Source organism: Lithobates pipiens, unplaced genomic scaffold (assembly GCF_037356315.1).
Source record: "Lithobates pipiens isolate NorthernLeopardFrog02 unplaced genomic scaffold, aLitPip1_a1.2 Scaffold_3, whole genome shotgun sequence".
NCBI classification, from domain to species: Eukaryota; Metazoa; Chordata; class Amphibia; order Anura; family Ranidae; genus Lithobates; species Lithobates pipiens.
This window is the reverse complement of record NW_027507790.1, coordinates 187187248-187213557: the sequence shown is the minus strand read 5'-3', so window position 1 is coordinate 187213557 and position 26310 is coordinate 187187248.

Here is a 26310-nt window from a genome sequence, read left to right as displayed (position 1 = left end):
AGCATAAAAAAGCAACAGACCCACCTGTATTCTTCTTCCTATAGGGGTGATATTATTCCCTACTAGTCCTAATAGGCAGATCTCTGCCTCTTGATTTAAAGAGACTGATGTTACTATAGTAATTACTTTCAAAACCTCCCTGCAGAATATCACTATCTTTGGACAAGACCAGAATATGTGGAATGAAATTTCCTGGGGTACCTGCACATCTCCAGCAGTTTTGAGAGTTTGTTGGAAATATTTTGTATAATTTGTAGGGCGTATAATAACTTATATGTAGTATTTTAAATTGTATTAATTTATCGCCCAGAGATACTAGTATTTGGAGTGGAGATCTCCATATCTCCTCCCAGTTTTCATTTACTAATTATTTTCAATATAGTAAGTAAGTAGCTCAGGGACAGGCCTCAGGAGGGCAAGAAATTAGAATAGGAAGACACACACACACGTATGAAGTTGACTCTCACATTGACAATGACAGAAGTGTGCGGCAGCACAGATGATGCTGACTTCTCCCTGGCACGACGTGTGCTCTCCTGAGCCACAGTGACACTCTCTCTCCAAGCCAGGTGGTCCCTTCAGTCCACTCCAGTCTAAACAGCACTGACAGTCCCACAGCACTCATGACCTTCCCTGCTCCTTTCCTGCAGAGCCGCACATGATGCTCTGGCCACTCTGCTTGGCTCCCTTGCACCATGACATCACGCGACCTGCTCAGGCCAAACACACTGTAGCAGGCACTTGGATTGTCTCGGCTGGCTCTGGACCAGGCCGAACATAATAGCCATATTTTCTACTGGCAACTTTTTCCTTTTACTGGGAATTACTGGCAGGAGAAAATTGCTTGTTTTTTTACTGGCTGCCAGTAAAATTACTGACAGTTGGCAACACTGCTGTGTGCATCTTCAATATTTGGTTTTTAAAATGTTCAAAAAATGTAAAAATTAAACAAAAAATGGTGCCAGTTTTTGGGGAAATTAGATTCTTCCAAGGACATCAATCATGTTCTTAAGTTTTTGTTCAAACTCCAGAGTTTTTTGTTTTATCAAGTCTAAATCCCGACTACACCACATTATGTCCTGGATTAGCCTTTGGGCACTGTCACTGGTGAAATTATGAGATTGTTCTTCCACAACCTGTACATCACCTAAAAATAGAAATACACACCATGTATTATAAATATGCAGGCATACATTTCTTACCTGAATCTATGGTGTCAGACACTCACCTGTTGTGGTGACAATCTCGACCACCTCTCCTGCCTCCACATCCTCAGGTTGTGACCTCTGTTCCCCTTCTTCAGGAGGTGGGGGGGGGGGTCCCTGGTATGCTGAGATGTCCCGAGTCTTTGCTCCTGTCATGGTTATGCAGTGATATTTCTGTGTTTGCTTACCTTCCCCCATGTCTTCAGACTAAGAGGTCAGCCACTTCCACCTGGTGGTTTTTCTAACCTCCCCTCTAAGCATGGCTCCACCCCAGGCCCTATCAGGGAGCCCTATATTAACCTGTGCACTGCAGGCCATGAGTGCTGATCAACCATTGTATATTCCTTTGTGTGTTAGCTTCCTGTTTCCTGCCGTGTGCTCTGCTACTGTTTTCCGTTATCGACTTTGGCGTGTCTTGACTATCCTTGTTTGCCTGTGATCCTGACCTTTTGGCGTGTACCCGACTATTCTTGTCTGCTTGTGGCCCCGACCTTGGCTTTGTCCCTCACCTTCCCTATCCTCCTGTTGCCTACTGTGGGTGTGAGCTGGGGGACTCTGGGGGTCATGACCTGGAGCCAGTTGCAGCCAAGTCCATCCTCACCACTGGAGGCTCTGGTGAACACCTGCTGGCTCTTAGACCCGCGCCCCAGGGAATCTTATGCCCTACCCCAGTGGGATCTGTCCCCCGTCTGCAGCAGTCAGCCGTAGGGTCCACAACCTTGCGGTGCACTCCTGATCCTTTGGTGTGCACCTGTCACCTCACCTCAAGGTGACCTGACAGCTCCCCTATGAGAATGAAACAAAAGGATTACTTAGCACACAGATATTTGAGGCAGCAAATATGAATGTGAAACATTGCTTGGAAGTGGGGTACAATTGTCTGTTTGGGCAGATTTCAAAGCTGAAGACATGATTTATTCCCTTACTAAAGCTGGAATACTTACCTTTTTGGACAAGTTTCACACCTGGAGATACCCCAAGTATCCACTGGAGTACCTGTGTGGGGCACCCTAAAAAGTTAGTTCTTGTGTCCCACACTAGTGCCCCTGAGTCCAAATGTGTAAACAGCTGCTTACATTACACTGAATCTAGTTTGCTATTTCTTCTAGGTTCAAACACATCTAGACAACAATGGTCTAAACTTCTGAAAATAAAAATGAACATGACCAAATGTATTTAATCCTGTACCTGGGAAAAACATTGTATTTATTTGGTAAACGAACAATGTTTACTACGACCGATTACTGTGCTCATGAACATGAAAGTAGCCATTTTAAAATGTCCAACAGTAAAGAAAAACATATGGCGCAGCATGCAAGTAATAATTAATAAGGACACATGACAACTACTTACTTTTTCTAAGCACTTTCTTGATCCTTCTGTATTGATCCTGTATCACAGAAGTAATTTGGATCAAGCGCACCATCTCCCTGCGCAAAGACATACACAAATTCGCCATGGATCGGCCCTACTGAGCGGCGCACGCGAGTACGCACAAGCACACGCATAATGTGAATTCCCTGACCTGCCTATAAAAGGAGCCTTAACAGACAGACAAGTTGCTGGTTTGTCTCAGCTCACTTGTGTTCCTCTGCTTCCTGTTCCTGTTTACCACTTCCTGTTGTGACCCGGATTGCCTGAAGACTACACTGATTCTCTCCTGACCTGACCCCTGGCTTGTTTAACGGACTTCCTTCTCTTAGCCTTGCTGGCTCCCGGACTGATACCTAAGTTTGACCCTCGGCCTGCCTCTGGATTAACCTCTGTCTGCTGCACTTAGCCTTGCTGGCTCCCGGACTGATACCTGTGTTTGAGCCTCGGCCTGCCTCTGGATTATACTCTGCACTCAGCCTTGCTGGCTCCTGGACTGATTACTTGTGTTTGACCCTCGGCCTGTTTCTGCACTTTTCTTACATGTTTTACAGACTTGCTTGCTACTTACCTTCTGGTCCGGTCCATCCTGCATGAGCCCTCTTCCAGAACTTCACACAAGTCAGGTATCCCGCTGGAGGCTCTTGCCTCTTGGTGCAACTCACTCCCTGTATCACCTCCAGGGGTGGTGTGCGCTGAGTCGCAACAGCCACCGCTCTCTGCATCTTGGCCTCGGTGAGTACCTCTTTGCTGATATCCTGCTCCCTTAATTTGAGGTCTGACCAGCGTTTCCTCAGTTGATCCTTGGATCGTCATACCCCAAAATTCCTGTGCAGACTCTTCACAACTTTAGTCATGATCTTGGCCTTTCTCATATTTGGGTTTGGGTGCGGACCATAATTCCCATCATAGTCATTCCTCCTCAAGATGTGAACCATCTCCAACATCTCACCAAAGGACATATTGGAGGCCTTAAATCTCCTCCTAGATCTGAATTTGTAAAGACTTGGGCCCCCAATGCAGACATGAGGTTTCTGGAAAGTAAAATTGGTAGCTTGAGAAGCACCTATAGGAAGGAGTATCTGAAGGTCCAGAAGTCCATGATGTCATGGGCAGCAGCAGAGGATATCTATGTACCCAGTCTGTGGTACTACAGCAAGATGCGTTTTCCGGATGACCGTATTGAAGCCAGGGAATCGCTTTAGACTCTTCTGGCACCCCTTCCCTCCACCCTTCCATCCAGCTTTCCTTCCACCCTTCCCTCAACCTCAGCTGAGGCTTCCATGGACCAACCTGGGCCTTCCATCCAGGAAGAGAATGAGGAGCCCAGATGGAGCCAGGTATAGTATTTTTATTCATATTTTTTATGGGAAAATGATTGTTGTTAACTAGATGTTATTATTGATAACAAATGAATGATTTAACATAAAGGGTTTGACATATCAATAGACAGTAGGGGCCAAAAATTATTGTGACAAGAATAAAAATGCTGGAGTCAGAATAATAGTCTTTTCTATTTATTAACATTCAGTTTGCATCCATCATGAGTTAAAAATTGTGTGTGATTGATGAACCAAAAACTAAAACTATGTCACCTTTTCATACACAGGAAGACCTCAGCCAGAACGAGGCTCTGGCAATTGACACACAGGAGGAGGCGGAGGTAAGTGTCAGCCAGGAGGTGGCGGGTCCCATAAACACCCAATCCCAGGCCCCTCCCCTCCGCCTTCCACACAAATGTCCCAGGAGGGGGAGTAAAACAGAGGAGGCAGCATTGGCTAATGTGGCCCTGAAATCCCCCCCCCCCATCGATGCTGTAGAGGCCTATGGCATCTACATAGGCTCTAATTTACAGAAAATGGAAGAGGGCCAATGCCTCAACTGTGAAAAAATATTTTTTGGGGCCATCCACAAGGGGTTGAGGGGCCAAATGATGGATGACATCCACCTATGTGCGCTCCCCCATCCTCCTCCTCCTGCCACAAGTAACCTCCAGAGCCACAGCCTCCAGGGAAGGCTGCAGGGAAGGCTGCAGGGAAGAGTCAAAAGTGATTGCCTGGCTTTAGTCTGGTCTGACAGAACATGCAGCTTGTTGTAGGACCACAGCCAGGGTACATATATGTCTTCTGGTGCTGTTCCTGTTCTCTGGGAGTCCTGGACCAGATTGACCTCCCTTCTATATGGACTACTCAAGCTACCAAGTTTTTTAGCAACAAAGTTGATGTCTGCCTTGGGGGCCAAAGGCTTTGCAAATTCAAGCAGTTTCTCCAGGCTTGCCTTCATCTTTATTTTGTTATTCAGAAAATACTTGCCTATGTGTTTTTCTTCAAATAGCAAATAGCAAAATTTGTTTGTGAGTAGGCAGGTACATTTCAAAAATACAATGTCAAAATTAACAAAGGACACCAACACCAAAAAACCTCCTTGCGGTTTACAAATACAAGATAATAATGGTGTTGTGGAAACGTGACATAAATAAATAAAAAAGGAAATCACGAGAAAATAATAATAATAAAAAAAACGTTGAATACAAAAAAGGACTTAAAAAAAAAAAAGGTAAACTCTATTATGGAGATCTGGCTTTAATTAAAATAATGATTATTCAGGAGATCCCTAGAAATAATAAAGAAATAAGTTTGTGAGAACTCATTCATTCTTTGAGCATTATAAAGAAGAAGAGAATGCGCAACACTGAAAGATTGAAACATTTGCAGCGTGAAGAATATGCTATCTCCATTACAATCGCTAGTTTTACCAGAACCAGCGGTTCCATCTTGTACTCTCGATTCTGAGATTTTTTGCATGTTGGAATTGCATACACACAATGGGAATTTCCGATAGAAAGTTTTTCCGGCAGGAAAATTGAGAATATGCTCTCAAAATTTTTGCTGGTGGGAATTCGGCCAGCTAAATTCCGATGGAGCGTACACACGGTCGCATTTTCCGATGAAAAGCTCTCATCGGTTTTTGCTGGCCGAAATTCCGATCGTGTGCATGTGGCATAGAGCAAATATCTAAGCAATTTCTAGCAAAAAATGCTTCAAAATTGCCCCAGACAGCAAGTGGTTGAAAAAGCCTTTATTTCACGTTTTAAAAACTTTCTGTTGTGAAAGCTTATAATTTTTTTGTTTTTTGTTTCCAAAAGTTTTTTGCTTCCAAAAAAAGACAATATGACCCCTGTTTGCCTCTAAAGTGATTATACATTTATAAAGAAAAAGAAAAAAAAATAATCCAAACAAACTATTGTTTTCCTATATGTGTTATTTTTTTTAGTTCCAGTAACCTAACTATTAATCAGATCATTCTGCTGAAGTCAAGGTAGGACAATATAAATTCTAATTGATTGTAATAGTTTACTACATTTAAAAAATGGGATAACATTTTTTATCAAATAAGGCCAATGGTTGTGAAGGTATGTTTGTAGGGGAGTTGTAAAAATCTGGCAATTTCAAACCAGGTATGAGAAATATATGTGTAAAGAAAATTGCTTAGATAAGCTGAGTGTGGTAGAAATGCATTGTTTGGTAATGAGCAAAATTACTCTTTTGTTCTTTCATAAACTGTGATTATCTTTGGATGAAAGTCTTTCGTTCTGCTCAGACTGATTTACAATACAAAGTTCAGGAGGAATACACTGATCTCTTTGATTGTGTTCAGTAGGGATAGGCCGAATGGACCCCTGTTCCGTTCGCACCAGAACTTTCGAACACCACGAAAGTTCGGTTTTAAATAACGAACCCCAATGGGACCCGAATGTCAAAAATGTGCCCATTTTGAAGGCTTATATGCAAGTAATTGGGCAAACAATGGTTATAGGGGTTCAGGCCCAGCCCTGGGGGACATGTATCAATTTAAAAAAAAGTTAATGAAAAACTTAATTTTTAAAGGAGCAGAGATTTTTTTATGTTTAAAGTGAAAGTGTAAAAATGAAAAGTTCCTTCCAATATAGTGCCTGGGGGGTCCCCTTAGTCTACCTGTAAAGTGGCAGATCTGTGGTGTTAATGAAAGTGCCCATGAAACCTATACTAAAAACATTCTTCCAGATGAAATGATTGAACACCCAAAAGCTAGGCAGCCTCTAAATCCTGCAGAGATTCCACATCCCAAAATACCTAATCAGTGACATCGGCATCAGGGACTGCACTGAATGGCCGTTCTGAAAGCACACTGGATGCAGGGCAGCCCAACAGCTCAATAGCATACTGGCAAATTCTGGCCAGTGATCTATACTCATGACGCAGTAAGTCACTGCCGAAGGGATGTGAAAGCTGACAGCCCTGGGCTGCGAGTACGAAAAAAATTCCAAAATGCCTCACTTAGGCGGATACCTTCTCCAACGCTCCTCTCTTGACCAACAGAAGACTCAAAACGATGTTTTCCATGACACTGTAACCCACTGTCAGGAAAAACGTTCAATAAAATCCTCTTTAATGTGTCCTCAAGAGATTTTATCTTCTGCACTCTCTGTGGGGACGGGATGAGTTCTGAGACTTTCCCCTTATAACGGTGGTCAAGGAGGGTTGTCAAACAGTAATTATTCTTCTCCTTTATGCCACGTAATCTTGGGTCCTTTCGCAGGCTTTGAAGCATGAGGTTGCCCATGCACTTCAAACTTGCAGAGGCTTGAGAAGCAGACTCCTCGGGGTCACTCAGGTTGACAAGATCTGGAACTTCCCCCTCCCAGCTACGTACTACTCTCAAGGGTCCTGGGGTTGGAAACCTATCGCTTACAGTCTTCCTCTTCTTCAAAGCTTATGAAAGTGCCAGAATCCTCCTCCTCATCCTCCTCTCCTCTCTCCTCCTGTGTGTTCTGTGACATAGGAATGATGGTGTCTGGATAAAGTGGGCCTTGAGAGGAAAATAAGTCCTCCTCTTCCTCCTGCTGCTCTGCCTCCAGTGCCCGGTCTATAATGTGATGCAGAGGAACACAACAGGGATTGTCTCACTGATGCATGCACTGTCACTGATCACCATCCTTGTGGCCTTGTGGCCTCCTCAAATGGTGACAATACAGTGCACGCATTCTTAATGATCAGACATTGGCGTGGGGAAAAAAAACCAAGGTGACCTGAGCCTGTTGTCGGGCCGTACTGGCACATGGAAATCGCTGACAGCCCTCTGCTGCATGTATAGCCGTTGTAGCATTACCAAAGTCGAGTCAATGTCACAAATCAGGCGGTTTACGGGCAGGTGGAATTCACGCTGAATATCAGCCAACCGAGCACTGGCTGTGTATGACCAGCTGAAATAGCTACAGACTCTTCTGGCCTGCTTTAGTATGTCTTGCAACCCTGAGTACGTACTTAGGAAATGCTGCACCACCAAATTGAGGACATGTGCCAGGCATGGCACATGTGTCAACTTTCCTGTCTAATGGCAGACAGGAGGTTTGAGCCATTATTGGACACTACCATTCCTGGCTCCAGCTGGCATGATGTGAACCACCTCTGGGCCTGTCCCTGCAGAGCTGCAAGAATCTCTGCTCCGGTGTGTCCCCTAAACACACCAACTAAAGCACTGCATAGCACCTTTTAGCCTGACTCTGGGAATAGCCCTTTGAATGCTTAAGGGGTACCTGATGTTCATAGGACAATTCTGCAGAGGAGGGCACAGAGGTGGCAGAGGAGGAGGAAGATGGGATTGAGCTCACACTTCTGGCATCATCACCATCAGCTGTATGGAGACGTGGGGGCACAACAAGCTGCAGCACCGAGCCCGGTCATGCCTCCTTTCGAGTTGCAAGCAGCGTTACCCAGTGTGCAGTGAACAAAATACATCGTCCCTGCCCATGCTTGCTGGACCACGTGTCAGCAGTAAGGTGTATTTTACGGCTGACTGCCTTGCCCAATGATGCCAGAAAATTCCCTTCCACCTGATGGTAGAGAGATGGAATGGTCTTACATGAAAAGTAGTAGTGACTAGGAACCTGCCGTAGTGGTAAGGCACATTGTGCGAATTCACAGAAGGGGGCAGAATCCACCATGCTAAAAAGCAGAAGTTGGAGACCCAACAGCTTTGACAAGCTTGCATTCAGACGCTGGGCATGTAGGTGGCAGGGACTGTATTTTCTTTTCCGCTGCAGCAGATAGGGCAGAGAAATTAGCCGGTTACAGTCTACAGCTGGGGGTGTGCTGCTGGCAGATGTGCTGCTAGGACCTGGGACACCCTGTGCTATACCATCATCCCTGTCAGTGAAGGCTGCTTAGAGGTAATGACTCGGTATCATAGGGGCAGACTGAAGTGGGTAAGAAGGAGGAGGGACAGATTTGTGCCCATTTTGTGTGGCCTTGCCAACGGGCTGAGTGGTTGGACATTAAATGCCTTGTTAAGCATATGGTAACCAAATGGTTGGTGTTTTTGCCACGTTTGATGTGCCCGAGACACAGTTTGAAGATAGCAACAGTGCAATCTGCTGAAAAAGGCCCAGACAGCTGAGCTTTGGGGAGTGGACAGGAAGATAACAGCTGCAGAATTTAATGGAATAGAGTGTCTGCTCTCTACTCTTTCTTGATGTTGGCCTCCTTGGGGTTGTACTGCCTCACCTTCAGTTTCCTCCTCTGCTTTATCTGGCACCCAAGTCACATCAGTGACCTCATCATCATCATCTCCATCTCCTCCATCTTCATCATTACCACTGGAGACCACTTGGCAATACGCTGCAGCTTGGGGAACATTAATGCCAATTTGTCTACCAGTGTTCCTCCCTCTCTCTTGGCTCATGTTCCTGTGATCCTAAACCTCAGAACAACATCTGAATCCAGTAATGGCTGGGCATCATCAAGGAGCAAGTGGCTGATGCTGTGGTCAAATAAGTCGGCTGACCCCATCAATGGCTGATGTTGGAGCTATGGCAGGAATAAATGTGGAGACAGATTTATCCACTCTGGCAACTGCAGAGGACTGCACACTTGTCTCTACTTGTGTTACAGAGGATGAGGAGGATGAGGAAGGTTTAGTAAGCCAGTCCACCACCTCCTCTGCATGCTGTGGCTGGATAGCATAGGCAAACTCACTAAACAGAGGAAATGATGCCTTGCCTGAGGACTGACCACCACGTCCACCTTTGCCTGTGGACACATTTGTTGCTGGCCCCCTTACAGTGCCAAGGGAACATCTGCCTCTTCTTATTGTCCTCCCAGACATTATTGGGATGGAGGGGGTGGTGCTTATAATCAAATGTAAAGAAGAAGTTGAAATGGTGCACTTTAATTTGAGTACTCACACTACACAGACACACTCCATGGATACACTATACTATACTACAATATAATGTGCAAAATGTACATTGACGCACAGAATTATATGGCGTTAAACTGGCAGTAACACACACAAAACAATATGGCGTTAAACTGGCAGTAACTCACACAGAATTATATTGCATTAAACTGGCAGTAAATAGTAAAATGGAGTAGATAAGCGCAACAAAAAATAAACTGGTCAAATGTATCACTAACAGTGCAAAAAACAAATATGTGCAAATAGATATTGTGCAAAAAAGCTGTGCAAAAACCACAAATGTGTGCAAAATTGCAAATAATCTGTGAGGAATAACAGTGTTGTGCCAAACGTCAGGGTCTTGCACAAACCACTGATATATACTTATAAGGTATAAATGTGATGTTTTTCTGTGCAATAGTATAATCTGTAATGCTGTGTATTAAAACAATAAAAACAATACACCTGTGCACCTGCGTTAAAACAATGCTGCGTAAATCATATGTATAACAATGCACTATAGCAGTTCTCTATGTGCAAATAGATACTGTGCAAAAAAACTGTGCACAAACAAACCACAAATGTGTGCAAAATTGCAATTATTCTGTGAGGAATAACAGTGTTGTGCCGAAACATGATGGTCTTGCACAACAAACCACTGATATATTCCTATAAGGTATATGGCAGTTCCAAATACTGTGTAAAAGAGCAAAAACATGCAAAGAATATGCTGTGCAGTAAACAATGTGCAAAGACGCTGTGCAAGCAAAGGGGAAGACCACAGATTGTACAAAAATCCTATGACAATAAATGCAGTGAATACTGCGATAAATGCTATGCCAAAATCGCAATAATCATGAACAGTATAAACGTGCTGTTTTTCTGTGCAATAAAGTATAATCTATAATGCTGTGTATTAAAACAGTAAACCTGTGTGCTTGTGTTAAAACAATGCTGCATAAATGATATGTATAACAATAAACTATAGCAATTCTCTGTGAGTATACTGTCAGTTCTAATGTGTGTGTATCCACCACACCACACACACAGGGAAATAAAACAACAGTCCATGCACTGTGTCTGGTGTAGACAGAGGAAAATGCAGCAACACTTAAACCAGAATCCTCAATGACATTCTCCAATGAATGTTCTTGGGGTGTGTCACTCAATCCTCCCCAAGCTCTTACCTCTTACCTCTAACGGAAAATCAGCTTATCTCAGTCAAATGATAAGGTGATCACCACCGATCCCCGATAATAGTGGATGTTCCTTTACGTCTTATGGCTCAAATAAACCAGTGCACATATAGCGATCATGTATAGGGAATAAAGGAAAGGTTCCCATAGCATAATATGTTAAAACACTAATACAATCTTTATTAAGAGCGGCCAAATGGACACTTACAATGTAAAAATGAATAGACTGGCAGATATATAAAATAATATGGCATTACAGGTGCCTCTTACATTACTTCCGGTCTTACTATGTCGGTAACTGGCAGTAACACACACAAAACGATTTTGGTGTTAAAATGGCAGTAACACACACAGAAGTAAATGGCATTAAACTGGCAGTAACGCACACAGAATTTTATGGTGTTAAACTGGCAGTAACACATACAGAACTATATGGAGTTAAACTGGCAGTAACATACACAGAACTATATGGCGTTAAACTGGCAGTAACGCACACAAAACTATGTGGCGTTAAACTGGCAGTAACGCACAGATGAGTAAATGGCGGTAAACTGGCAGTAATGCACACAGATGTAAATGGCATTAAACTGGAAGTAACGCAATCAAAGTTGCAGACTATTCAAAGGTGAATAATGGTCCTGCACGCTACACTCACACTATCCCTAGACTGACACTAAACTAATATTGTACACTGACAATTTAAGCAAAATAGCACAGTATAGTACACTAATAGCACTGAACAGAGCCCTGTTCTATCTCTCTCCACGCCAAAATGACACTGAAAATGTGTGTCATTGAAAGAATAGTTTTATACTGTGGGGTGGGAATGAGCCATGATTTGATAAAGTCATGATGACCATGTCCAACCATGACTCTGACAGTGCTCTGTGCCCTGATTGGCTGAAGCTTTCACTGCTTCAGCCAATCAGGACTTGCAATGCACTGTTCTGCGCCGCAATGCATTGTGGTCAGTTTGGGGGCCAAACAAATGGTCGAACGACCTGTTTGTTCGGCTACTCGCCAAACGACTGAACAACGAAAGTTCGGCCCGAACTTATGCTCAAGCCGAACTGTTTGCCCATCCCTAGTGTTCAGTATGGATTCTTTGTAAACTTACATAAAAACAGATAAACACTTGAAGGAAACTTGATCAATCTGAAATCAATCATGAAAATGTGAAACAATGATCATTAGAGATGAGAGGAATGATTTAAGTCAAATTGATTTTGCCGTTGGTCAAATTTCACAAATGCGGACACTCGATTTTGCTCATTGAGCTTCTAATGTAAAATCTTCTTTAACCACTTGCTTACTGGACACTTAAACCCCCCTCCTGTCCAGACCCATTTTCAGCTTTCAGCGCTGATGCACTTTGAATGACAATTGGGCAGTCATACTACACTGACATTTAAAAAAAAAAATTCCCACAAATAGAGTTTTCTTTTGGTTGGTATTTGATCAACTCTGTGGTTTTTATTCTTTGTTAAAAAAAATTTAAAAAGACCAAATTAAAAAAAAATGTTTTATATTTTTTATATTTTGTTATAAAATTTTGCAAACAGGTACATTTTCTCCTTCGTTGATGTACGCTGATAAGGTGGCACTGATGGGTACTGATGGGTGGCAGTGATGGACACTGAATGGGTGGCAAAAATGGGCACTGATCGGAACTCGTTGGTTACACTGATAGGCAGCACTGCTAGGTGGCACTGATTGGCACCACTAGTGGGCATTGATAGATGGCACTTGTGGGCATTGATAGGTAGCACTCATGGGCATTGATAGGTGGCACTGGTGGGCACTGTGGACACTGGCAGGTGGCTATGGCAGGTGGCACTGGCAGAGGGTACTGGTGGGCACAGATGAGGCAGAATTGCCTCTTCCTCTTGGGGACCGATGTCCCTTGCACATAAGCCTGTGATCAGCTTTTTTTGTCAGCTGTCAGCGTGAGGAGAAAAAGAAACGATTACTGAGCTTTTGTTTACATCATGTGATCAGCTGTCATCGGCTGACAGCTGATCATGTGGTAAGGGGTCAGGATCGGCCCCTTACTCGGATCTGTGATCACCCGAGTCTCAGTGACTCGGTGACCACAGCGCACGCACACGCCCTGCAGGGCATGCACGGGGAGCGTGCAAAGGGGAGGACGTCATATGATGGCCTCCTGGAAATTCATGCCAGCATTGTGGCCGTCATTCAGCTATAGAACGGACGCCAAGTGGTTAAAGAACAAAATTACTCTCTCAATTTTTATTAGGTATGGAATGGGTGTATTTAAGGTCATTTCGTTTTTTTTTTTTGTGTTGCATTAATGCACAGGCATTCAAATATACCTTCTAAAACAACTCATTTAGTTTAATATAGAAAAGAAGGGCAGAAAAATGTGCGTGTTTTATATATATATATATATATATATATATATATATATATATATATATATATTATCAATAAGTTTATGTTTTTTTTTTTATAAGTGATAACAACCTCTGTTCACAGCTGCATAAGGGGCTTAGAGAGGTTGGAGAAGTAACAGTACATTTGACCTTCTCAGTGAATGGCTGGGCAGAGGGGTTTGTCAGCAAGTCTGATCCCTGTTCTTCCAGCACAGCCAGATAACTGACCACATTGAGATGATGTGCTTTCATGCCTAGCATTGTCAGTTTAAAATAAGAAAGCTGGGTGACTGGAAGGATCACCAGTTTTTTCACACAAAGGAAGCAATAGGATTCTTTTTAACACAAGGACATAGTACAACAGACATATATCAGCAATATGAAATGTTGGGGTAACATATTCTTTAAGTATTTTGTGTTAATGTAGCCATTACATTTTGAATGTGCTGCCAGTGCACAAAAAAGATTTATATGGATCAATTGTTCCATGCGTGGTAGTAAATTATTGTGCTTTGTGATTACCTTAGTGTGTTGGGGTGGTAATCAAAATGAAAGTTACCACAGCATACATTCATGCACATTGAGCAATGCAAGTGTTACAATGCATATACCCATAGTTTTAATGTTATAACTAAGTGGTGCTCACATCTCTGTGCTTTGGATTTGGAAAATATTACCTATCTGATTTTTTTCTGCTCTACGACATTGTGACATCCATAGAAGTCTAGGGCAAAGCATGAAAATGCATCATTTCATTGTCAGATTTAGCAAGCAAACTGCTGACTCGTTAATGTTTCTATATGAAAACTAAATAAAGGAAGAAAAACACATTTTAGTGTGCTTTATCACATGTACGGGATTGCATGACTATGCATTACAGTTCATATGCAATTTGCAAATAAATTGTAGCTTAATTGCAGATGCAAAGGCGTGAATAGGTCCTTAGAGCTGTTTGCCTTTTTGTTTGTTTCTTTTGTTGTGTGCAATTAAACATACATTTTTTACTCTGCTTTAATTTCTTTTTGTTTTGCTGTCTGTTTTTTCTTTCTGTGAAAAAATAAAAGAGGGACAATTTTTTGGGCCCATGGACAAGTCCAAAATAGTTTAAAACGCCTTCTGTAACCCTCAGGAGCCATTTAAAGACTTTTTCCCCCTAAACTCCCCCCATAACCTACTTATCTTACTTTCACTTTCCTATGACAAAAAGATGATGATGACCATCTGCATCCGCACATAGAAAGGCTGTCTTAACATCTCAGTGACACAATTCATTTATTGGCTATACTTGATAATCCTCTTAATGCCGACACATCCCTGCCCTTCTGATGCCTGGAGGAGGGGCGGGATTTCTGATCATGTGACTGCCGTGATTGGCTGTCACAGCGGTCACATGATTGGAAAGCTCCCAATCGCAAGTAGAGATCGAGAGCTGCTGGTAACTGTCCCGGGAGTGCTCTCTCGGCAAAGCTCTGTTTGCATTCTTATATGTATATATGCGGCCACTCGGCAGTAAGTCCCACCCGTCGAAAGGCCACATATATGCGTACCATCAGTGTGAAGGGGTTAAGTATTCTTTACAAGACTCTAGTTGTCCCTATGGATTTTTAAACATTATATTTTATTATACCCATAAAAGAGGTTTGGAAATAGTGAAAATCTTTTTGCGTGACGTGAGTACTGAGTGGAGTGAAAAAAACTGATTAAATTTAAAAATGTTGTACTTTGCCATTATACACAATGCATTTGCATTTAATTGATCCCATTACCTCCAGGTGCAGAATGTGGCAATGGGGTTGATGTGTGCCCAATCATATTTGAATCTGTAACCAAAATATGGTCTGGAACTAGGTAACAATTACAGGACTTTCTGGGATTTCTAAAGTCTTATGCCGTGCACACACGACCAGACTTTCCGGAAGACTAGGTCCAACGGAATCAGTCCGTCAGACAAGCCAATCGTGTGTGGGCTAATCCAATCGTTTTTCTTTTTTTTTTTTTTTTTTTTTTTTTAAATAGATTTTATTGAAAAGAGATAATAGGCACAAAAGTTCAGATATACAGTAAGATCCCCAACAATCGGGGGGGATTCAAGTGTTAACAGAATTTCAAATTAAACATACATCAATTTCAGTAAGATTGTATATAGGAACATTCTTGGATTAAAGGGACCAAAAAAAAGGCATAAGGTGTGAGGGGATAGGCTGCTAGGCATAAGGCGACTCCTAAGAGTGGGAAGAAAGGGGAGTTGATATGAGGGGGGAGTATAAGGAGGACTCGGTTTGATCTGCAACAGAGAGCTAAGGGAATATTTATCCCTGTGAGGTGTGCGGGCCCAACTGGGGGATGGGGTCGGAGCTCTGGGCAAGAGGGGATGGGTCTGTTTCAGAGGGGTCCATAGGTAAATGGTAGGGCAAAGTAGATTATAGATTTCCAAGTCGCTTCTTGTATGTTCCTGGAGAACGCTGTGGATAAGGGCTGGAGTGACGTCATGTTGGGGGTCTGTGACATGAAGTACAGTGGACTATCTATGTGCCTGGGTTGGAGTATAAGGGACAGAGGGGAGTGGGAGAAGAAAAGAGGGGTGAAAAAGAAAGAGAGAGGGAGGGGGGGGAGGGGGAGTGATGGGGAAGGGAAGCAGCAGCATCAGAGGGACGGAAAGGTACAGGAGAGGCTGGGGAAGTGTAGGGTCCCCTTCCCCGGGACCCCCCGGAGCAGGGAAGTTGACGCATAGTTAGCAAACCTGTTTGCCCTTCCGGCCTGATGATCTCCAAAGAGAATCAATATCATGAGAGGTAACACTTTATAGCCAATCCTTGAAGCAAGAGGTCTCTATTTGCTTGCGTCCAGGTAATCAGCAGTAGTCTGGAAGTGTTTCCAGCAGGCCCATTTTGTGTTGAATTTAGCGGGGGTATCTCTGGATATGTGAATCAATTCTTCCATTTCAGCCGTTTTGCTGATTCTGATGAACCATTCTTTGATGGAGGGAATCGTGGATGAGCCCCAGTGAACAGGGATGCACTGTTTAGCTGCGTTGAGCATATGCATAGCTAAAGAGCCATGGTAAGTACGTCTCGGCAAAGGCGAGAGGTGAAGGAGGCACTGGGATGGGGTTGGATCAATGTCATATGTGGTAATTTGGGAGGTGAGTCTGCAAACTTCTCTCCAGTAATTCTGCAGTGAGGGACACGACCACCAGATGTGGAGAGGAGTTCCTCTGTCTTGGTTACATCTCCAGCAAATGTCAGTGGTGTTGGGGGCAAATTTGTGAAGAAGGGAGGGTGTGCGGTACCATCTCGATTGAATTTTGTAGCCGTTCTCTTGAACGCTGACGTTTAGAGAACCCCTGTGAATTGTATGGAAGATAGCCTCCCATTGCTCGTCATTGATTGGCAATGCAAGGTCTTCCTCCCAACGTTTACATGCAGTGGTAGATCCAATCGTTTTTCATTAAAAAAATCGGGGCGTGTCCAGCCGCGGACGAGTGCGGACGTACAGAGGCCGAGCTCCGGGAAGCCGATTGCTATCCGCCGCCATCCGGAGCCCGTACGACTCGGACAACCGTCCATCCCGCACGGGGCAACTGCGGTGTCCATCGGACGACTCCTCGCGGGGTCATTTGGCAGCCGAGAACGGTTGCGGGGCTGCAAGACGCTGCGAGGCGTACAGACTGTCGGGCGCCATCTTGAGGCCTAAGGACAGGCCGCATCGCGCCACACGCCACCAACGCATACCGGGGCCTCCGTAGTCCATCCCCGCAGACCAGCGATCCGCCATCCATCCATCCGCCAGCTAAAGGGGGTCACAGAGCGGCCGTGGATCGTCGCCGGCGGGCCCCTCTTTCCACCCGGGGCGGCGTGGATGAAGTAGGCCGCAGCGCGGCAGTTGACTCCCACGGGCGCCATCTTGGGGCCTATGTACCGGCCGTTCCGTGCTACCCTCCACCGCCGGGCACCAGATCTACAGGCATCTCCTCACACCAGCAGAGCCGAAGCACCCGACGACCGCTGTTGAGGAGTCCCAGGAGGCAGCCAGGACCCGCGGAAACGCCAGCCACGACTTGGGCCTTCACCCTGGGCACGCAGTGAGTAACACAGAGCCCATCTCACCTCCCCCCACCCCCACAGCCACCGTTGCCCAGCACCCGGTTCCACCTGTCATCCCTCCCTGCAAGCCCTAGGTCACTTGGGGAACAGGAGCTGCCAGTGGGACAACAAGAGCCAGCAGGCCTATAGACAGAGTACCAGCGGCCATATTGCTACACCCTGACTGCTGAACCCACTTCTAAACCTACCTGCAATAGACTGACCTGGCTGTCCGGGACACAAAAGTACACCCGTAAGGATTGTACATAGGATACACCCCCTTCAATCGCTAATCTGCCACATATTTTCAGAGCTAGCAATAGGGGTAGCGGCCTGGTGTATAGCCTATATGCTATTGATGTAAAACAACCCTGGTGACCTGGGGACCTGAGAAGTGAAAACGGATCATTTTGACTATGTCAACGCACTCACGGAGAAGTACACATACCCATACCCTACGCTCTCTGGGGACCCCGCAGAGCAATTCATCATCCGCAAACCTAAGCAAATTTAAATACTCGGGCAGCAGTAAACATACCAAAAAGGCGCCCCCACAGGACAACGGTATCATAGAAGACATGGAAGACGACGAGGTCTCTCTACCTGCTTCTGAAGACTCTATTGCTGGTGCCAATAAGGCTGACCACCTGCTCACCTATGCGGCCATGACTGACATTGCGGCCGACATTAAAAGCTCCTTCACAGCTGCAATAACGGACATTAAAACTGAAATTCTGCGCCTAACAGAACAACTGGCAATAACCGATCGGGCAGGGAAGAGAAGAGACAGAGCCCTGATAAGACTGGATGACATCGCAACCACACATTCCCAACACCTGATTGACATGAATCGACAAATTGAAGATTTAGATAATCGAGGACGCAGAAACAACATCAGAATTAGAGGAGTACCTGAGACTGTCCCCCAAGAGCAAATTAAGCCGACTCTCACAGCCATATTCAATACCCTCATGGAAAGGCCGGAACAATCCCCTATTGATTTTGACAGGGCGCATAGGGCCCTCAGGCCTAGGGCACAAGATGGAAACCCCCCGAGGGACATCATCTGCTGTTTACCCAACTACTGCCTGAAGGAAGACATTCTTCAAAAGGCCAGGGCCAGAGATCGGATTGTACATGAAGACGCTGTGATCCAACTCTTCCAAGATCTGTCGCCAATTACGCTCAAAAACAGGAGAGCCCTGAAGCCACTCCTGGAAGTACTACGGCACAAAGGAATTAGTTATAGATGGAAGTTCCCGTTCGCGCTTCAAGCAAACTTCCTGGGGAAACAACACTTACTCAAAGTACCAGGGGATCTCAACAAATTTTGTGATGAGCTTCAGATTGACACCGTAGAGCTCCCGGAGTGGTATGCCGAATTCCACCCACCCCCAGAAGTGAACAATCCGCAATTCTCGCCGGGGCCGTCACATACGCAGTCTCCCTACCAACCTGGTAGACACCGCAGGAACCCGGATAGGAACAGTTTCGAACCTCCGTACCCCTCCAGAAATGCCAGAAGCCCAAGGGGGAGAGACGCAAGGGACTACTGACCTGATGGGGCTGCTCATAAGTTCTGTACCCACAACCTGTGTTCTGCTGTCACCCATTGAACACGGTGGCCGCCCGATTGCCTACAGACGACGTGCACAATAATGACGCGAACGCTACACTCATGTGTAATTTGCACTCAGTATGCCACTGGGCAGGGTGACTTACGACTGCACCTGGTCTTCTGATTCCAACTGAACTGTAAGTACTACACGCCACACCCGCTGATGCCTCTCCGGTGCAGTATGGTAAGGTACGCACTTGACCCGGTCAACCGGGTCCCTCTTACAGCTTCCCGAATTTTGTGCAGGTCACCCTGACCCCGCCATAGCGGAGACTTAAGATGCATACGCAGGACTGTAGCTGAATCGTATTAAGTATATATCTCGGGCCTACGCTCCTTGTCCATAGGTTCAATGGGTCCGTTGGTTTGTTAAAGAGTTAAACTATTTACTGTTTGTTGTTACATACCGGGTTGCAGAATGTTATGATACCAAGGTCCAATACCTTAGACGATTTTGTACGTTCTTCATGGTTATGCACTGTTGATAAAGGTTTTTTCTTAACATTATCTGTTAAATTGGGCAATGTCCATATGCAGTGTCATTACCCCAAGCGATGCCCCTGCGGCTAATACTTCTCACCAACTTAGCCTTCCATCTGATCCCAGACACCCTAATCTCAAGGGGGGAACCCCCCCCAGCCTGAATTCTTAGGTCCTCAGGTCCCATTGGACCTTCCCGTAGGGTTAACCACTTCTAGTACCACACTGCGCTGCTACACAGCGCAACTCATACCACTACCTGCTATCGCACCTCCCACTACCCCCAGCAGGGGAAGTACCACCGTTCTTTGGAACGGGCCAGACACCGATCTGACCCGTTTCACAGGGTGGGCAGATCGATCTGCCCCACCAAACCCCCCTACTTGTTCCATCCCCCCCCCCCACTTACCCGTACTCCCTATTTACATAGTCACCCCCTCGCGCCTACACTACCCCTACCCGTTTACACCTCACGATAACAGTGGGTCCGGATCATATTGACTGACTACTTTGTCCCCTTACAACATATCACTCTAGAAGTCACGCCTTCAACATGGCATACGCTTTCCTGGGGAAAGCCCCTACCATTCTCTCCCATAATGTGAACGGGCTAAACGTGCCCGAAAAGAGGTCTAAACTATTGAGGGAACTTAAAAAAGCCCGACCTTCAGTTGTATTCCTACAAGAAACTCATTTTAAAAGCAGTAATATTCCTAGGCTCACTGACAACGCCTTTACCACAGCAACAATTGGCAGACCCCGAGGGGCGATTCCTATTCCTCAAAGGCTCATGGGAAGGGTCCCCTATAACCTTTGCGAATGTTTACTTCCCAAATACCTCCCATATATCTTTCTGCAACAAAATCGTAGAAGAGCTCAAATGGTTTGCAGAAGGATGTATCCTTCTTGGAGGAGATTTTAATGTCCCCCCTAGCACCCCTACAAGATACCTCCACGGGACACACGCAAGTGCCGTACAGAACACTCAAAAGAATAAAAGCCCTCCTGCAATCACTAACACTAGTGGATACATGGAGATCCATGCACCCCACAGGCAGGGACTATTCCTTTTTCTCTGCACCACACAAAAAATACTCGAGAATAGATATGATATTCATTTCGCAAAGGGACCTCGGTAATCTGCTCTCAGCGGAAATAGGCATTATAGCCCTCTCCGACCATGCACCTACGGCGGTTACACTGCAGCTAAAAGCGCCACGCAAGTCTGTATTTAGCTGGAGACTGAACTCCAACCTTCTCACTGACCCAATTATAAAAGAGGACATCCTACACGCCATCAACACCTATTTTGATCACAACATTGACTCTGACACAACCCCTCTGAATAATTGGGAGGCACACAAATCTGTGATTAGAGGCGAACTTATTAAATGGGGTGCCAGGAAAAAGAGGGAAAGGGAAAATTAAATTAATAATCTGTCCTAGCAAATAGCAAACCTTAAATTACAACACAAACAGTCCCATTCACTCAAAGTAGAAAACCAATTAACTCAACACAGGACCGCCCTAAGACCGCCTGTTAGACATGAAACTTAAACGCTCCCTGTTTTTTAAGAAAAGCATTTTTTACGAACACGGTGACAAGAGTGGTAAACAATTGGCCAAAGCTCTAAAAGACGCCACGCTGGCGAACCATATCCACACGCTGAAAGATAGGAAAGGCACTTTGAAACACAACCCGGAGGAAATAGCACGTATATTCCATACCTATTATTCTGAACTGTATAAACTCCCAGCCCAACACAAACCACCTCATCTTACACACACGAAACGGGATAACATACATGATTTTCTACGGAATAGCGGACTCCCATCACTGACAGTAGAGGATACAAACGCACTTGAGGACCCCATAACTGCCACTGAAATCTCAAACGTGATTGCAGACTTAAAAGCAGGGAAGAGCCCCGGACCCGACGGCTTCACATCACAATATTATAAAACTTACACCACTGCCCTAATAAAGCCCCTCCGTTCAGCCTTTAATTTCTTGGCAAAAAACCAACACGACTCCCAATCCTTTCTCATGGCGCATATAGCTGTGATTCCCAAGCCCAACAGAGAACACACTGACTGCGCAAACTTTCGACCCATCTCACTCCTTAACATAGACCTAAAACTCCTGGCCAAAATCCTAGCCAATAGACTAAAACCCCTCTTAGCGAACATAATCGGCCCTGAACAAGTGGGGTTCATGCCGGGGAGGGAGGCCCGTGTCAACATCATTAAGGCCTTGAACTTGATACATTTTGCGCGCAAATCCGGCACTAAGGGCATGCTGCTCTCTACCGATGCCGAGAAGGCCTTTGATAGGGTCTCCTGGGAGTACATGATGGCTACATGCTCGCACATTGGCCTTGGAGGAAACATGTTGTCATGGATCTCTGCTCTCTATCGGAACCCCCAAGCCAAAATCAAAATTAACAATATTTTCTCAGAATCTATATCCATCCATAACGGTACACGACAAGGCTGCCCCCTGTCACCCCTTCTCTTTATTCTGACCCTGGAGCCTTTAATTAGAACTATTAACCTAAACACGGACATACAGGGATTTACATTAAAGGATAGAGAATATAAAATTGCTGCTTATGCTGATGACCTCCTATTCTTTCTCACCAACCCCCATATCTCGATACCCAACCTACACAAAGTTTTTCAAACCTTTGGGTACATTTCCAACTTTAAAATAAACCAGTCTAAATCGGAAGCCCTAAATCTCACCCTGCCACAGAACCTCCTCGAAAATCTACAAACCAATCACCCCTATAAATGGGAACGGGGCGCCCTTAAGTATTTGGGTATAAAGTTATCCAGCGACATTGAAAATTTATATGATGCAAACTATAAACCCCTACTTGCCACGATTAAAAGAGACCTCCTTAAGTGGAATGCAAAAGTGTTTTCCTGGTTTGGGAGGGCCGCCATACTAAAGATGACGGTACTCCCTAAACTTCTGTATGTATTCAACGCCCTACCAATTAAAATCCCAGAACTCTTCTTTAAAACATTAAACCAAATTCAGAGGCGATTTTTGTGGGCTGATAAGAAACCTAGAATCCAATTCCGACATTTAACACTGGCTAAAGGAGATGGGGGTATAGGATTGCCCGACTTCAAAAAATACCACCAGGCCACCCATGTCACAAGAGTAATAGACTGGCACTGCCACAGCCTGAATAAGGATTGGGTTCAAATAGAAAACAATTTGGCAAAACGCGGCACCCTCTACCTCCCATGGTCGCTTCATTCCAGACAGCCCAAACTTATAGATCACCCACTAATTGAAACTACCATAAAGATCTGGCAAACACTGGTAAAGTCACACAAGATCGCAACAAACCCAGGTCCCCTGACGCCAATCGCGAATAACCCCGACTTCATCCCTGGCCTGCACCACAACTTACCACAAGACTTTCTAGTGCACACTTGTATATCAGGTACACAAGTTAGGTCATTTGAAACTTTGAACGAGGAGGTGGGGGAGCTGTTTCCTGGAAGTTGGTTCTACATCCAATTAAAGGATTTCCTGGTAAATAACAAATACAAACATCAATTTTGCCTCCCATTGACTCAGATCGAGAATATATGCCTACAGAGATCACCAATCACAAACACCACGTCTCTTGCATACTCATTGCTTAATCAAGCGTCACAAGCTGACAAAAACAAATTCAAAACAAAGTGGGAACGTGATCTCCAGACAAGCATATCTGAGGAGCAATGGAATAAGGCATGCATGCTGGCACACAAGTGTTCCTTAAGCTCCAAATACCAGGAAATATCCTACAAAATTTTAGCTCAATGGTATATTACGCCACAGCAAACCAGGAGATGGTCTCCCTCCACCTCAGACATGTGCTGGAGATGTAAAACTCACAAAGGTACCTTCCTGCACATATGGTGGGAGTGCCCGCTAATACAAGCCTATTGGGATGCAATCAAATCCTGGATAAAACACATAACAGAAACTCGCCTAGAATTGAACGCGGCCATGTGCTTGATCAATCTAGTCCCCACCAATTTAAGCCGCTACAAAAAATCATTGTCCAGACACTTACTCACGGCCGCTAAAACACTGATACCAATCCATTGGAAAACAACCAAAACACCGAGCATTACAGACTGGTTAGACAGAGTGCAATATATCTACAAGATGGAGGAGATCGTGGCGACCAAACATGAAAATAGCACGAACTTTATCAAAACATGGCAACCATGGCTGATCTTCATGCTCTCCCCTGAATTCCGCACCCTTAGGGATTAAACTCCTCAGCAGCTTTTGACACTCATCACGGTGGGAGCAAAGCTTAAGCCGACATAGAACCTTTCGAATTAACGGAGTTATGAATGATAGCAATGGGCTGATCACACCCCACACCCCCCCTCCTTGCCCCCACCTCCCCCCCCCACACCCTCCACACCGTTCACACTTGTCCCCAAACATCATGTGCCACTTTGCGTCTTCAATTGTGTTCTTACTCCAACCTTGCCACTAACCGAATCTGAACACAGTGGAGATGTACTTATATGTTATATTGTTTACAGATTGATTGCATTGCTATTTGTATTCAGACTTTGACTGTAAACCTGATCTTATTTTCAATAAAATCTTTGATTGAGAAAAAAAAAAAAAAAAAAAAAATCAGACGGACCTAGAAATAGAACATGTTTCAAATCTGTCTGATGGACTCAATTCCTATCGGGAAAACTGTAAGTCTGCATGCTGGTCCGATGGACCAAATACAACGCAGAGGAAACTATTGGCAACTGGCTATTGAACTTCCTTTTTTAGTCCTGTCCTACATCACCACATTCAAAATGAACGGACTTTCGAATGGTCGTTTGTACGCGGCATTACAATCAATTTTTTATGGCTACATCTGATTTACATTAATTGCCCTTTCTATATCTAACAATTGTAAAAAAACGCAATAATACTATTGGAAATGGCTATATAGCAAATCAGCTGCTGGTAACAGTTTTTTACATGTGCCTAGTTTTTAACCAAGAAAACTGATAGACAGTATCCCAATTGGGTAGTGTTTTGTTGAAAACTCAATTGCACCAAAGATTGTGATTTCATACAAGAAGCTAACAAATTAAAGGATTTCCCATCAGTCAAAAAATATCCCCAGGCTTTAAAGCTAGTAAGAGCGAAAAAATTAAAAACATAACCTAACTAATCAGTGCTCAGCCACTTTTAATCATTTACAAAAAACAAAACACCCACTTGGTAGGCATTCACATGGATAATTGAAATGGGGGGGGGGGGGGGGTGCCCATTGAAAATATATTTCCATTAATAAAGATATCCTAGACACCTCATTAACAGCTAGACAAATGTTGTAACCTACTTATTGGTGTGTCCTTGTGGAGCTTTTTATAAAGGGAAGATCATACACTCCTTACGGAAGAGGATCTATGACTATACTTAAGCTATACAGAATGGTAACTTACAAACACCCATATTTAGGCACTTTGCGTTTTATCACAATTCTAAAAGGAATGGTCTTTTATTTAAAGCTTTAGAGTTAATCTGAATCCTGGGCAGGGGTGAGACATATCAATAAAGTTATATTACAAAAGAAAGCTAAATGATCTTTCATCTACAGGCAATGATACCACCAGGCCTTAATGTACAGCATATATTTACTCAGTTTTTGTCATTTTAAATATGGAGATTCACTCTAAAAACATAGTTTTGAACATACCAAGTTTTTCTGTCTTTCTTACCCTTTCTTTAAAACTTCCCTTTACCATCCCAGCATGAAGTGCACCTTTCCATAAGTGGTGGGGTCCAAGAACCAGAAGTGATGCTTCCGATGGGTGGACTGGAATAGGTGGCGGACATGGGTGGAATTTGAGTGCCCCATTGTTCCTTGAAGGTGTGTCCTGGTTGTGTGACACAAGACTCTACTATTGTTCCCCAGGTAATATCATGGTCTATAATAGCAACATGTTCACCTTCACTTCCATGCTGAGGGGGTATACTATCTGGGATATTGTTTCTTATCATTCAATCATTCCTGTTGTAAATCTTGCGTATTTGCCAGGTTGCTAGCTTAGGCAAAATGAGCAGAAATATAGCTGAGACAAAAACTGCTGACATTTTTCCCTTTTTTTAGTGAAGGGTGAATCTATAGATGTGTATTCTTGTGTATATAATTATACATAATGATATCATTTTGACTGTTAATTGTGTATTGACTGAATATCTTCATCCTTTCAGATTGTGTCATCCTTGTCAGTCACATATGGCTTTTGATACATATCTATGGTTACACCACAGACAACTTCTTAGTCCCAATGAAGAGGAGGGTTCCGTGAAATTTCTACACTTTTTCTACACCTTATGAATGTATGACTGCTTTGGAATTTTATGAAAGGGGATCGGCTATATATAAAATGGGCTGACACATTAAGCACTTACTTCTGAATCCCCTGCAAATTATTACTTAGTACCAGAGTACTGATAGCAACAATGGAGGACCATACCTGATGTGTGTTAGTGCAGCTGCCTGTTGTCTTTACCGGGGCTGAATACATTTTGAAGTACTAGTATACTTTATATCGATAGTGATCTCCCAATCAGATACCATATATTGTCTCACACCAGTCTTTGGGAATTAATTGTCAACACTTATCGCATCAAAACATACTTGAAAAAAAAAAGACAAAAATACTTTCTGTGAAGGATTTTTTAATCAACTTTTTAATTTTGTGAAA